Source organism: Hyla sarda, unplaced genomic scaffold (genome assembly GCF_029499605.1).
Source record: "Hyla sarda isolate aHylSar1 unplaced genomic scaffold, aHylSar1.hap1 scaffold_1542, whole genome shotgun sequence".
NCBI classification, from domain to species: domain Eukaryota; kingdom Metazoa; phylum Chordata; class Amphibia; order Anura; family Hylidae; genus Hyla; species Hyla sarda.
The window spans coordinates 75001-83508 of NW_026608178.1; the positions used below are offsets into that span (position 1 = coordinate 75001).

Genomic DNA, 8508 nt, shown 5'->3' on the forward strand with positions numbered 1-8508 from the left:
AATCTCCCCCCCCCCCCCCGATATTCGGGAAAGTGCCTTCCCAGGCTGGGCCAGAGGAGAAAGTGTAAAGAAACATCGCAACCTGTCTACAGCACCCGGTATTCCCAGGAGGTCAACCATCCCAGTACTGTCCGAGCCCGACCCTGCTTGGCTTCCGAGATCAGACGAGATCGGGCATACCCAGGGTGGTGTGGCCGGTAGACACTGGCTGGCCCCACTCTGTCGCACAAGCAGCTTTCCTCCAGGCCGCGGACCGTTGCGCAAAGGGCTGGACAGCAGGTAGCGCACCCCTGCGTACATTGCAGGTGAGCCCTGGGGACGTGCAGGGACTCAAGCTGATAGGACTGTAGGAGCATATCCCGTACTGTGACGTCACATAAACAACACAAGGGAGAAAGGCCATAAAAAAAGAAGAAAAGAAGCAAATGTGCAGCTAAGAAAGTGAATGTAAAAAAGGCATAGGGGAGACTGACCCCTGCTGGTTGAAGTGAGAAAAAGCAAAAAGCCTACAGCACCTGGTATTCCCAGGCGGTCTCCCATCCAAGTACTAACCAGGCCCGACCCTGCTTAGCTTCCGAGATCAGACGAGATCGGGCGTGTTCAGGGTGGTGTGGCCCTAGGCAGAGACGAGCCTCTCATTTGCAGCTCTTCTACTCTGCAGCCTGCCTGCCTGCCTGCTGCTCAGCACTGGGCCTGCTTCCTGCCCCCCTCCTTTCCACGCACTCAGCCCAGCTCCAAGGCTGCTTCAGCTCACTGGCTCTATGGCTTACGTACACAAAGTGCTTTGCACAGGGAGCCCTTGCTCGGGCTGGCCCCTTCAGCCTCAGCCTGCTCAAAGCCTGGCCATTTCCTGGCTGGGCTGCTTTTAACTCTTATATTTACACATGCCTGGCTGCAGGGGCAATGAGCTTTTCTGGCCGGGACACGGAGCTGGATGGACGGATTGTGTGCTGACAGTAGCAAGCAGCAAACCGGCACACAGGCCTCTGCGGCTTCCAGCTCTGGCTTGCCCCAAGTTGAATGGGGGAGATTCGTCAAAACCTGCGCAGAGAAAAAGCGGAGCAGTTGCCCGTAGCAACCGATCACATTGCTTCTTTTCATTTTTTATTTGCTACCTTTTTGAAACTGGAAGAAGCCATCTCATTGGATGCTTACGGGCAATGGGCCAACTTTTCCCCCAAAACAGGTTTTCGTAAATCTCCCCCCCCCCCCCGATATTCGGGAAAGTGCCTTCCCAGGCTGGGCCAGAGGAGAAAGTGTAAAGAAACATTGCAACCTGTCTACAGCACCCGGTATTCCCAGGAGGTCAACCATCCCAGTACTGTCCGAGCCCGACCCTGCTTGGCTTCCGAGATCAGACGAGATCGGGCGTGTTCAGGGTGGTGTGGCCGTAGGCAGAGACGAGCCTCTCATTTGCAGCTCTTCTACTCTGCAGCCTGCCTGCCTGCCTGCCTGCTGCTCAGCACTGGGCCTGCTTCCTGCCCCCCTCCTTTCCACGCACTCAGCCCAGCTCCAAGGCTGCTTCAGCTCACTGGCTCTATGGCTTACGTACACAAACTGCTTTGCACAGGGAGCCCTTGCTCGGGCTGGCCCCTTCAGCCTCAGCCTGCTCAAAGCCTGGCCATTTCCTGGCTGGGCTGCTTTTAACTCTTATATTTACACATGCCTGGCTGCAGGGGCAATGAGCTTTTCTGGCCGGGACACGGAGCTGGATGGACGGATTGTGTGCTGACAGTAGCAAGCAGCAAACCGGCACACAGGCCTCTGCGGCTTCCAGCTCTGGCTTGCCCCAAGTTGAATGGGGGAGATTCGTCAAAACCTGCGCAGAGAAAAAGCGGAGCAGTTGCCCGTAGCAACCGATCACATTGCTTCTTTTAATTTTTTATTTGCTACCTTTTTGAAACTGGAAGAAGCCATCTCATTGGATGCTTACGGGCAATGGGCCAACTTTTCCCCCAAAACAGGTTTTCGTAAATCTCCCCCCCCCCCCGATATTCGGGAAAGTGCCTTCCCAGGCTGGGCCAGAGGAGAAAGTGTAAAGAAACATCGCAACCTGTCTACAGCACCCGGTATTCCCTGGAGGTCAACCATCCCAGTACTGTCCGAGCCCGACCCTGCTTGGCTTCCGAGATCAGACGAGATCGGGCGTGTTCAGGGTGGTGTGGCCGTAGGCAGAGACGAGCCTCTCATTTGCAGCTCTTCTACTCTGCAGCCTGCCTGCCTGCCTGCTGCTCAGCACTGGGCCTGCTTCCTGCCCCCCTCCTTTCCACGCACTCAGCCCAGCTCCAAGGCTGCTTCAGCTCACTGGCTCTATGGCTTACGTACACAAACTGCTTTGCACAGGGAGCCCTTGCTCGGGCTGGCCCCTTCAGCCTCAGCCTGCTCAAAGCCTGGCCATTTCCTGGCTGGGCTGCTTTTAACTCTTATATTTACACATGCCTGGCTGCAGGGGCAATGAGCTTTTCTGGCCGGGACACGGAGCTGGATGGACGGATTGTGTGCTGACAGTAGCAAGCAGCAAACCGGCACACAGGCCTCTGCGGCTTCCAGCTCTGGCTTGCCCCAAGTTGAATGGGGGAGATTCGTCAAAACCTGCGCAGAGAAAAAGCGGAGCAGTTGCCCGTAGCAACCGATCACATTGCTTCTTTTCATTTTTTATTTGCTACCTTTTTGAAACTGGAAGAAGCCATCTCATTGGATGCTTACGGGCAATGGGCCAACTTTTCCCCCAAAACAGGTTTTCGTAAATCTCCCCCCCCCCCCCCCGATATTCGGGAAAGTGCCTTCCCAGGCTGGGCCAGAGGAGAAAGTGTAAAGAAACATCGCAACCTGTCTACAGCACCCGGTATTCCCAGGAGGTCAACCATCCCAGTACTGTCCGAGCCCGACCCTGCTTGGCTTCCGAGATCAGACGAGATCGGGCATACCCAGGGTGGTGTGGCCGGTAGACACTGGCTGGCCCCACTCTGTCGCACAAGCAGCTTTCCTCCAGGCCGCGGACCGTTGCGCAAAGGGCTGGACAGCAGGTAGCGCACCCCTGCGTACATTGCAGGTGAGCCCTGGGGACGTGCAGGGACTCAAGCTGATAGGACTGTAGGAGCATATCCCGTACTGTGACGTCACATAAACAACACAAGGGAGAAAGGCCATAAAAAAAGAAGAAAAGAAGCAAATGTGCAGCTAAGAAAGTGAATGTAAAAAAGGCATAGGGGAGACTGACCCCTGCTGGTTGAAGTGAGAAAAAGCAAAAAGCCTACAGCACCTGGTATTCCCAGGCGGTCTCCCATCCAAGTACTAACCAGGCCCGACCCTGCTTAGCTTCCGAGATCAGACGAGATCGGGCGTGTTCAGGGTGGTGTGGCCGTAGGCAGAGACGAGCCTCTCATTTGCAGCTCTTCTACTCTGCAGCCTGCCTGCCTGCCTGCTGCTCAGCACTGGGCCTGCTTCCTGCCCCCCTCCTTTCCACGCACTCAGCCCAGCTCCAAGGCTGCTTCAGCTCACTGGCTCTATGGCTTACGTACACAAACTGCTTTGCACAGGGAGCCCTTGCTCGGGCTGGCCCCTTCAGCCTCAGCCTGCTCAAAGCCTGGCCATTTCCTGGCTGGGCTGCTTTTAACTCTTATATTTACACATGCCTGGCTGCAGGGGCACTGAGCTTTTCTGGCCGGGACACGGAGCTGGATGGACGGATTGTGTGCTGACAGTAGCAAGCAGCAAACCGGCACACAGGCCTCTGCGGCTTCCAGCTCTGGCTTGCCCCAAGTTGAATGGGGGAGATTCGTCAAAACCTGCGCAGAGAAAAAGCGGAGCAGTTGCCCGTAGCAACCGATCACATTGCTTCTTTTCATTTTTTATTTGCTACCTTTTTGAAACTGGAAGAAGCCATCTCATTGGATGCTTACGGGCAATGGGCCAACTTTTCCCCCAAAACAGGTTTTCGTAAATCTCCCCCCCCCCCCCCCGATATTCGGGAAAGTGCCTTCCCAGGCTGGGCCAGAGGAGAAAGTGTAAAGAAACATCGCAACCTGTCTACAGCACCCGGTATTCCCAGGAGGTCAACCATCCCAGTACTGTCCGAGCCCGACCCTGCTTGGCTTCCAAGATCAGACGAGATCGGGCATACCCAGGGTGGTGTGGCCGGTAGACACTGGCTGGCCCCACTCTGTCGCACAAGCAGCTTTCCTCCAGGCCGCGGACCGTTGCGCAAAGGGCTGGACAGCAGGTAGCGCACCCCTGCGTACATTGCAGGTGAGCCCTGGGGACGTGCAGGGACTCAAGCTGATAGGACTGTAGGAGCATATCCCGTACTGTGACGTCACATAAACAACACAAGGGAGAAAGGCCATAAAAAAAGAAGAAAAGAAGCAAATGTGCAGCTAAGAAAGTGAATGTAAAAAAGGCATAGGGGAGACTGACCCCTGCTGGTTGAAGTGAGAAAAAGCAAAAAGCCTACAGCACCTGGTATTCCCAGGCGGTCTCCCATCCAAGTACTAACCAGGCCCGACCCTGCTTAGCTTCCGAGATCAGACGAGATCGGGCGTGTTCAGGGTGGTGTGGCCGTAGGCAGAGACGAGCCTCTCATTTGCAGCTCTTCTACTCTGCAGCCTGCCTGCCTGCCTGCCTGCTGCTCAGCACTGGGCCTGCTTCCTGCCCCCCTCCTTTCCACGCACTCAGCCCAGCTCCAAGGCTGCTTCAGCTCACTGGCTCTATGGCTTACGTACACAAACTGCTTTGCACAGGGAGCCCTTGCTCGGGCTGGCCCCTTCAGCCTCAGCCTGCTCAAAGCCTGGCCATTTCCTGGCTGGGCTGCTTTTAACTCTTATATTTACACATGCCTGGCTGCAGGGGCAATGAGCTTTTCTGGCCGGGACACGGAGCTGGATGGACGGATTGTGTGCTGACAGTAGCAAGCAGCAAACCGGCACACAGGCCTCTGCGGCTTCCAGCTCTGGCTTGCCCCAAGTTGAATGGGGGAGATTCGTCAAAACCTGCGCAGAGAAAAAGCGGAGCAGTTGCCCGTAGCAACCGATCACATTGCTTCTTTTCATTTTTTATTTGCTACCTTTTTGAAACTGGAAGAAGCCATCTCATTGGATGCTTACGGGCAATGGGCCAACTTTTCCCCCAAAACAGGTTTTCGTAAATCTCCCCCCCCCCCCGATATTCGGGAAAGTGCCTTCCCAGGCTGGGCCAGAGGAGAAAGTGTAAAGAAACATCGCAACCTGTCTACAGCACCCGGTATTCCCAGGAGGTCAACCATCCCAGTACTGTCCGAGCCCGACCCTGCTTGGCTTCCGAGATCAGACGAGATCGGGCATACCCAGGGTGGTGTGGCCGGTAGACACTGGCTGGCCCCACTCTGTCGCACAAGCAGCTTTCCTCCAGGCCGCGGACCGTTGCGCAAAGGGCTGGACAGCAGGTAGCGCACCCCTGCGTACATTGCAGGTGAGCCCTGGGGACGTGCAGGGACTCAAGCTGATAGGACTGTAGGAGCATATCCCGTACTGTGACGTCACATAAACAACACAAGGGAGAAAGGCCATAAAAAAAGAAGAAAAGAAGCAAATGTGCAGCTAAGAAAGTGAATGTAAAAAAGGCATAGGGGAGACTGACCCCTGCTGGTTGAAGTGAGAAAAAGCAAAAAGCCTACAGCACCTGGTATTCCCAGGCGGTCTCCCATCCAAGTACTAACCAGGCCCGACCCTGCTTAGCTTCCGAGATCAGACGAGATCGGGCGTGTTCAGGGTGGTGTGGCCGTAGGCAGAGACGAGCCTCTCATTTGCAGCTCTTCTACTCTGCAGCCTGCCTGCCTGCCTGCCTGCTGCTCAGCACTGGGCCTGCTTCCTGCCCCCCTCCTTTCCACGCACTCAGCCCAGCTCCAAGGCTGCTTCAGCTCACTGGCTCTATGGCTTACGTACACAAACTGCTTTGCACAGGGAGCCCTTGCTCGGGCTGGCCCCTTCAGCCTCAGCCTGCTCAAAGCCTGGCCATTTCCTGGCTGGGCTGCTTTTAACTCTTATATTTACACATGCCTGGCTGCAGGGGCAATGAGCTTTTCTGGCCGGGACACGGAGCTGGATGGACGGATTGTGTGCTGACAGTAGCAAGCAGCAAACCGGCACACAGGCCTCTGCGGCTTCCAGCTCTGGCTTGCCCCAAGTTGAATGGGGGAGATTCGTCAAAACCTGCGCAGAGAAAAAGCGGAGCAGTTGCCCGTAGCAACCGATCACATTGCTTCTTTTCATTTTTTATTTGCTACCTTTTTGAAACTGGAAGAAGCCATCTCATTGGATGCTTACGGGCAATGGGCCAACTTTTCCCCCAAAACAGGTTTTCGTAAATCTCCCCCCCCCCCGATATTCGGGAAAGTGCCTTCCCAGGCTGGGCCAGAGGAGAAAGTGTAAAGAAACATCGCAACCTGTCTACAGCACCCGGTATTCCCAGGAGGTCAACCATCCCAGTACTGTCCGAGCCCGACCCTGCTTGGCTTCCGAGATCAGACGAGATCGGGCGTGTTCAGGGTGGTGTGGCCGTAGGCAGAGACGAGCCTCTCATTTGCAGCTCTTCTACTCTGCAGCCTGCCTGCCTGCCTGCTGCTCAGCACTGGGCCTGCTTCCTGCCCCCCTCCTTTCCACGCACTCAGCCCAGCTCCAAGGCTGCTTCAGCTCACTGGCTCTATGGCTTACGTACACAAAGTGCTTTGCACAGGGAGCCCTTGCTCGGGCTGGCCCCTTCAGCCTCAGCCTGCTCAAAGCCTGGCCATTTCCTGGCTGGGCTGCTTTTAACTCTTATATTTACACATGCCTGGCTGCAGGGGCAATGAGCTTTTCTGGCCGGGACACGGAGCTGGATGGACGGATTGTGTGCTGACAGTAGCAAGCAGCAAACCGGCACACAGGCCTCTGCGGCTTCCAGCTCTGGCTTGCCCCAAGTTGAATGGGGGAGATTCGTCAAAACCTGCGCAGAGAAAAAGCGGAGCAGTTGCCCGTAGCAACCGATCACATTGCTTCTTTTCATTTTTTATTTGCTACCTTTTTGAAACTGGAAGAAGCCATCTCATTGGATGCTTACGGGCAATGGGCCAACTTTTCCCCCAAAACAGGTTTTCGTAAATCTCCCCCCCCCCCGATATTCGGGAAAGTGCCTTCCCAGGCTGGGCCAGAGGAGAAAGTGTAAAGAAACATCGCAACCTGTCTACAGCACCCGGTATTCCCAGGAGGTCAACCATCCCAGTACTGTCCGAGCCCGACCCTGCTTGGCTTCCGAGATCAGACGAGATCGGGCGTGTTCAGGGTGGTGTGGCCGTAGGCAGAGACGAACCTCTCATTTGCAGCTCTTCTACTCTGCAGCCTGCCTGCCTGCCTGCTGCTCAGCACTGGGCCTGCTTCCTGCCCCCCTCCTTTCCACGCACTCAGCCCAGCTCCAAGGCTGCTTCAGCTCACTGGCTCTATGGCTTACGTACACAAACTGCTTTGCACAGGGAGCCCTTGCTCGGGCTGGCCCCTTCAGCCTCAGCCTGCTCAAAGCCTGGCCATTACCTGGCTGGGCTGCTTTTAACTCTTATATTTACACATGCCTGGCTGCAGGGGCAATGAGCTTTTCTGGCCGGGACACGGAGCTGGATGGACGGATTGTGTGCTGACAGTAGCAAGCAGCAAACCGGCACACAGGCCTCTGCGGCTTCCAGCTCTGGCTTGCCCCAAGTTGAATGGGGGAGATTCGTCAAAACCTGCGCAGAGAAAAAGCGGAGCAGTTGCCCGTAGCAACCGATCACATTGCTTCTTTTCATTTTTTATTTGCTACCTTTTTGAAACTGGAAGAAGCCATCTCATTGGATGCTTACGGGCAATGGGCCAACTTTTCCCCCAAAACAGGTTTTCGTAAATCTCCCCCCCCCCCGATATTCGGGAAAGTGCCTTCCCAGGCTGGGCCAGAGGAGAAAGTGTAAAGAAACATCGCAACCTGTCTACAGCACCCGGTATTCCCAGGAGGTCAACCATCCCAGTACTGTCCGAGCCCGACCCTGCTTGGCTTCCGAGATCAGACGAGATCGGGCATACCCAGGGTGGTGTGGCCGGTAGACACTGGCTGGCCCCACTCTGTCGCACAAGCAGCTTTCCTCCAGGCCGCGGACCGTTGCGCAAAGGGCTGGACAGCAGGTAGCGCACCCCTGCGTACATTGCAGGTGAGCCCTGGGGACGTGCAGGGACTCAAGCTGATAGGACTGTAGGAGCATATCCCGTACTGTGACGTCACATAAACAACACAAGGGAGAAAGGCCATAAAAAAAGAAGAAAAGAAGCAAATGTGCAGCTAAGAAAGTGAATGTAAAAAAGGCATAGGGGAGACTGACCCCTGCTGGTTGAAGTGAGAAAAAGCAAAAAGCCTACAGCACCTGGTATTCCCAGGCGGTCTCCCATCCAAGTACTAACCAGGCCCGACCCTGCTTAGCTTCCGAGATCAGACGAGATCGGGCGTGTTCAGGGTGGTGTGGCCGTAGGCAGAGAC

The 8508-nt window shown here is 55.6% G+C and overlaps 9 non-coding genes and 5 pseudogenes across 9 annotated transcripts; all 14 read right to left on the minus strand.

Annotated features, from left to right (window-relative positions):
• Positions 1-83: 83 nt before the first annotated feature.
• Positions 84-203, minus strand: LOC130309865 (5S ribosomal RNA; annotated as a pseudogene).
• Positions 204-503: 300 nt separating this feature from the next.
• LOC130309918 (5S ribosomal RNA) lies at positions 504-622 on the minus strand. The gene has a single exon (XR_008858488.1). It is a non-coding gene; the product is annotated as a 5S ribosomal RNA (ribosomal RNA).
• Positions 623-1277: 655 nt separating this feature from the next.
• LOC130309801 (5S ribosomal RNA) lies at positions 1278-1396 on the minus strand. The gene has a single exon (XR_008858429.1). It is a non-coding gene; the product is annotated as a 5S ribosomal RNA (ribosomal RNA).
• A 658-nt stretch (positions 1397-2054) lies between these two features.
• On the minus strand, positions 2055-2173 carry LOC130309822 (5S ribosomal RNA). Its single transcript, XR_008858448.1, has one exon. It is a non-coding gene; the product is annotated as a 5S ribosomal RNA (ribosomal RNA).
• A 657-nt stretch (positions 2174-2830) lies between these two features.
• LOC130309866 (5S ribosomal RNA) lies at positions 2831-2950 on the minus strand (annotated as a pseudogene).
• A 300-nt stretch (positions 2951-3250) lies between these two features.
• Positions 3251-3369, minus strand: LOC130309902 (5S ribosomal RNA). The gene has a single exon (XR_008858473.1). It is a non-coding gene; the product is annotated as a 5S ribosomal RNA (ribosomal RNA).
• Positions 3370-4026: 657 nt separating this feature from the next.
• On the minus strand, positions 4027-4146 carry LOC130309872 (5S ribosomal RNA; annotated as a pseudogene).
• Positions 4147-4446: 300 nt separating this feature from the next.
• Positions 4447-4565, minus strand: LOC130309903 (5S ribosomal RNA). Its single transcript, XR_008858474.1, has one exon. It is a non-coding gene; the product is annotated as a 5S ribosomal RNA (ribosomal RNA).
• A 658-nt stretch (positions 4566-5223) lies between these two features.
• On the minus strand, positions 5224-5343 carry LOC130309867 (5S ribosomal RNA; annotated as a pseudogene).
• Positions 5344-5643: 300 nt separating this feature from the next.
• On the minus strand, positions 5644-5762 carry LOC130309904 (5S ribosomal RNA). Its single transcript, XR_008858475.1, has one exon. It is a non-coding gene; the product is annotated as a 5S ribosomal RNA (ribosomal RNA).
• Positions 5763-6419: 657 nt separating this feature from the next.
• LOC130309802 (5S ribosomal RNA) lies at positions 6420-6538 on the minus strand. The gene has a single exon (XR_008858430.1). It is a non-coding gene; the product is annotated as a 5S ribosomal RNA (ribosomal RNA).
• Positions 6539-7191: 653 nt separating this feature from the next.
• On the minus strand, positions 7192-7310 carry LOC130309803 (5S ribosomal RNA). The gene has a single exon (XR_008858431.1). It is a non-coding gene; the product is annotated as a 5S ribosomal RNA (ribosomal RNA).
• A 653-nt stretch (positions 7311-7963) lies between these two features.
• On the minus strand, positions 7964-8083 carry LOC130309868 (5S ribosomal RNA; annotated as a pseudogene).
• Positions 8084-8383: 300 nt separating this feature from the next.
• On the minus strand, positions 8384-8502 carry LOC130309905 (5S ribosomal RNA). The gene has a single exon (XR_008858476.1). It is a non-coding gene; the product is annotated as a 5S ribosomal RNA (ribosomal RNA).
• Positions 8503-8508: the final 6 nt, after the last annotated feature.